The sequence below is a fragment of the Tenrec ecaudatus genome, chromosome 4 (assembly GCF_050624435.1).
Source record: "Tenrec ecaudatus isolate mTenEca1 chromosome 4, mTenEca1.hap1, whole genome shotgun sequence".
Lineage (NCBI taxonomy): Eukaryota > Metazoa > Chordata > Mammalia > Afrosoricida > Tenrecidae > Tenrec > Tenrec ecaudatus.
This window is the reverse complement of record NC_134533.1, coordinates 45,897,755-45,902,721: the sequence shown is the minus strand read 5'-3', so window position 1 is coordinate 45,902,721 and position 4,967 is coordinate 45,897,755. Positions and strand designations below refer to the sequence as shown.

The 4,967-nt window shown below is 39.2% G+C and overlaps 1 pseudogene; it reads right to left on the bottom strand.

Moving 5' to 3' along the window:
• Positions 1-1,536: 1,536 nt before the first annotated feature.
• On the bottom strand, positions 1,537-2,016 carry LOC142446643 (large ribosomal subunit protein eL28 pseudogene; annotated as a pseudogene).
• Between the last annotated feature and the right edge of the window lie 2,951 nt (positions 2,017-4,967).

Here is a 4,967-nt window from a genome sequence, read left to right as displayed (position 1 = left end):
TCATATAGTAGCTCGACTTGCATCTGTTTTAGGTATCACCAAATCGATTTCTATAGTGACTGTACATATCTACAGGTCCACCAGCAGTAGACAGGAGTTCCTATCTCACCAAAGCCCCTCCAACACTTGTTACTTTCTGAATTTTTGAATTGGGCTTTCTTTGAGGATATTAGGTGGTATCTCATAATTATAATAATTTGCATTTCTCTTATAGCTAATGGTCAGGAACATTTTAACATATGTTTATTAGCCATTCAGATTTCTGCCCTTATGAAACTTCTACTCAGACCCTTTGCCCACCTCCTTAGTGGACACTAGTTTATTTCTTACTGTAAGCTTGCAAAGTATTGTAGATTTTAGTAATAAGGCCTTTGATGTCATTTCTAAAGATGTTTTCCCAGTCTATGGGCTCTCATATAACTCTCTTGGTGAATTCTTTTGATGTTCACAAGTGTTTTTCTCTTCAGTAGGTCCCACTTGTCTATTTGTGACTCCTTTGTGTTTGTGTCCTTCCCTCTTTCTGATAGGTTATGTATTTCCTGTGCCAAGGTTGTCAGCTTTGTCCCAAGTCTCTCATTAATGGCTCTAATAGTTTGGGGTTTTAGCTCAAGGTCTGTGATCCACGTTGAGTTTATTCTTGTGCATGGAGTAAGGTAAGAGTCTTGCTTAATTATTCTGTAGGTAGATATCCATTTTTTCCCAACACCACTTATTGAAGGGGGCACCCACTTCCCACTTGATATTTTTGGGCCCTTATCAAAAATCAGTTGTCTTTATGCGGATATTTTTATTTCTGGATTTTCAGCTCTTTTCATTTGGTCTGAATATATATCATTATACCAGTACCATACTGTTTTGACCACTGTGGCTGAATAGTAGAGCAAGCCCTCCCATTTTGACCTTCTTCTAAAGAAGTTCTCTGCTAATTCTGGGCTTCTTCCCTCTCCAGATGAAGTTGGTGATCATTTTTTTCCAATTCTTTCAAGAACAATGATGGTATTTGTATCGGGGTAGCATTAAATTTATATAGTGCTTTAGGCAGAACTGACATCTTTACTATATTGAGTCTTCCAGGAGCTTGGGATATTCTTCCATTTGTTGAAGTTCTCTTGGTTTCTTGTAATAGTGTTCTGTAGTTTTCCTCATACAAATCTTTTGTTTTTTTTAAAATTCAGATATATCCCTAGATATTTCAATTTGTGCTTGGCTATTTTAAAGGGGAGTACCTTTTTAATTGCCTCGTCTGTGATCTTGTCTGATGTGTATAGCCGTCTCAGAGACTTTTGTTTGTTGACCTTCTATCCTGCCATTCTGCCATATTCCTCTATTGCTTCCAACAATGCACTTGTGGAGTTTGGGGGATTTTCTGTGTATAAAATCATATCGTCTGCTAATAACAATAGTTTCACCTCTTCCTTCCCCAAACTTTAAACTCTTTTATTTGAACTCTTTTCTTTGTCTTATGTTGTTAGCTAGGACTTCCTGTATGATGTTAAATAGGAGCGGGGACAAGAGGCATCCTTGTCTGGTCCCCCCTTTTTTTTTTGGAGGGCAGTTCTCTTTATTGCTCTGGCCAGGGGTGCTCAGGCGCTCTTGGTGGGGCGAGTCCGCTTCCTCTTCACCATCACAGGCTTCTGGCTGCGTAGGATGGTGCTGGCTCTGCGGATGGCAGCCATGCAAAGTTCGGGCCAGTACTTGTTCTTGCGGATCATGTGCCGGATGCTGCTGAGCGTGGCCCGGGCGTTCTTGTTAATGGTGGTCCGCACGTAGGAAGTGGCCGGCTTCCGCTGACCTGTCCTTCGTTTCAGGACCACCACAACCCCCTTGCCGTCGGCAGCGGGCTCAACGCCCACCGTCTTGCGGTGTATCAGCCCATTGTAGCGGAAGGAGTTGTGGGCTTTCGAGTTATTGGGCTCGGTGCTGTACGTCTGCTTATTCCTCTTGATCAGGAAACTGGAGCAGTTCCGCACGACCATCCATTGCAGATGCGCGGACATGGTGGCAGCGGCTCCTCTCCCTACCGCGGAGACGGAAAGAGCTCTGGTCCCCTTTTTCAGAGGAAATTTTTTGTGTTTTGTCCATTGACTACCATGTTGGCTGTTGGTTTTTCATATATAGCTTTTATAATGTTGAGGAATTTTCCTTCCATTTCTCTCTTCTTGAGTGTCTTAAACAGGAATTAGTGTTCGATGTTGTCGAATATTTTTTCTATATCTATCAATATTATCATGTGTTTCTTATAATTTTTCATGTCAGTGTAGCAAATGATTGTAATGGTCTTTCATATGTTGAACTATAACTGTATCCCTGGTATGAATCCCACTTGGTCTTGATGAATTATTTTTATATGTTTTTGTTTTATGTTGGCCAGTTTTTTTGTTAAACATTGTTGCATCAATGTTCATTAGGGATATTGGTCTGTTGTTCTCAATTCTTGTGGGATTCTTGCATGCTTTAGGTATCAAAGTTATACTAGCTTCATAGAAAACATTTGGGTGTTTTCTGTCCTTTTCTAAGATCTGGAAGAGTTTGTGTTGGATTGGTGTCAGTTCTTCCCTGAATGACCGGTAGAATTCTCCTTTGAAGTCATGTGTCCCAGGGGACTTTTTTGTTGTTAATCTCTTGATAACCTTGTCTATTTCTTCTGTTGCTATGGGTCTGTTGAGATTCTTAACGTCAATCTGGGATAGTGTAGGGATGATTGTTTTTCTAAGTATTTTTTCATGTCTTCCAAGTTGTTGAATTCCTTACAGTACAGACCTTCATAGTACTTTGAAATTATCCTTTTTATTTCATTAGAATCCATTGTAATGCCCTCAGTTTCATCCCTAATCCTTGCTATGGAAATTTGTTCCTTCCTTCTTTGGTTAGGTTTGCCAGTGGTCTGTCAATTCTGTTAATCCTTTCAAAGAACCAGCTTTTAGCAGCATTAATCTTTCTATAGTTTTCTTGGTTTCTCTCTCCTGTATCTCAGCCCTGATTTTATTATTTCTTTCCTTTAGCTATTAGTAGGGTTGTTCTGTTGACTCTGCTCTAATTGGTGTAAGTTTTGTGCCAGTATATCTACCATAAGTTTATCTTCCTTTATGTATTGCATGTATTGCTATCAAACTTCCTCTGATAAATGTCTTTGCTGTGTTCCAAAGGTTTTTGTAAGTGGCATTTACATTCTCATTGGTTTCTAGAAAATTCCTGATTTCATCTCTGATCTGGGCCAAAACCCACTTCTTTTGCAATAAAGAGTTATTTATCCTCCTACTGTTTGCCTTGGTTTCTTTATCTTCCTTTGGTTGATTTCCAGTCTTGTGGCATAGTGATCAGAGAGAGAAGTCTGTATAATATCTATGTGATTGAATTTACACAGGTCGACTTGCTTTCTAGCATATACTTTATCTGTGAGTGTGTGCAATGTGGGCTTGAAATTAATGTGAATTATTTTGCATTTGGATGGAAAGATCTGAACATATCCATCAGGTCAAGTCATCCAATTGTGCGGTTTAGATCTGTAGTCTCCTTGTTAACTTTCTTTCCCTGTGATCTGTCTTTTTCAGAGAGTGGTGTATTGAAGTCATCTCCTATAATGGTTGAGTTTATGATGTCTTTTTTCATCTTTTGAAGTGTTTGATTTATGAATTTCGTGGGTCTCTCTTTGGGTGCATGTATATTTATTATGTTCACTGGTTCTTGGTCTACTGTTCCCTTTAGCATTATAGAGTGCTCCTCCTTGTCTCTTCCTATGGCTTGCAACTTGAGATCAATTTTGTCAGAGATTAAGATTGTTACCCATGCTTTTTCTGAATTGCTATTTACTTAGTATTTTTACTCCAACCTTTGCCTTTCAGCCTGTTTTTGTCTGTAGGCTTGAGATATGTCTCCTGTAGGCAGCAGAGCAATAGGTTATGTTTTCTAAGCCAGTCTGCTTGCCTCTCCCTTTAAATTCTTGATTTCAGACCATTGGATATTCAGTGCTATTACATCCATTGGTGGACTCTGTGATGTCATCTTGTACCTTTTGTGTTGGGTGTTTTCCTACATGTGCCTATTTTATCAGATGTGTGTGTGTGTGAGTGTGTGTGTGTTTTATACTTCCCTTCTTTCCACCATTGACCTAATGCTCTTTGGGAGGCTGTTTTCTCTTTGTTGCCCTCTGAGGGAGTTATTCTATGTGACGGTCTTTTATTGGTACTCAGTGGGTATTGATTTTCTGGTCAGACTGGGTTGGCAAGGATCTTTTGTAGGGCTGGGTTTCTTTTTTATGAATTCTTTGAGTTTTTCCTTATCTGGGAAAACTCTTACTTCTCCATCTACCTTAATAGCTAATTTGGCTCAATATAGTATTTGGATAACTTTATAAGTGACTATTTATTTTTCCCTAGCTGCTCTCATGATTTTCTCTTTTTCCTCATAGTTGGATAATTTAACTATTAAGTGTCTTGGTGACTTATTCTTGGGATTCGGTCTGGCTGGTGTTCTTTGACCTCCTGAATGATTGCCTGGTTTTCATTTCTTTTCCTCTAATATTCCCTCACTATTTTCCCTGTTGACTTCTTGTTGTGACTTGTTCCGCTAGTCCAATTATTCTACTATTATTCCTTTTCATAGCATCACACATGGCTCTCAGGTTTTCTTCAGCTTCTCTATTTGTCTTATTGACAGCCTTTCCCATTTGTTGATGTCTGCCTGGTTAAATACTCTAGGTCACTGGTGTGATTCTCTGCCTCCTCAAGTCTGTTGGCAATGCCTGTTAATTTTCTACTGGATTTTGTTATTTCATCCCATAGGTCTTGTATTTCCCTTTGGTATGTAGCCTTTATCTCCTTTATCATTTCAGCCTTTTTCTGAATTGCTTTTCTCATACCCTATATGACTCCAAGCAGCATTCTGAAGATTTATTTCTGTGGCAGGTCAATGTCTGCTTCTTTGTATGTTGTTAGGTTCATGACTTCTCCTGGTATTTTCTTTCGTTT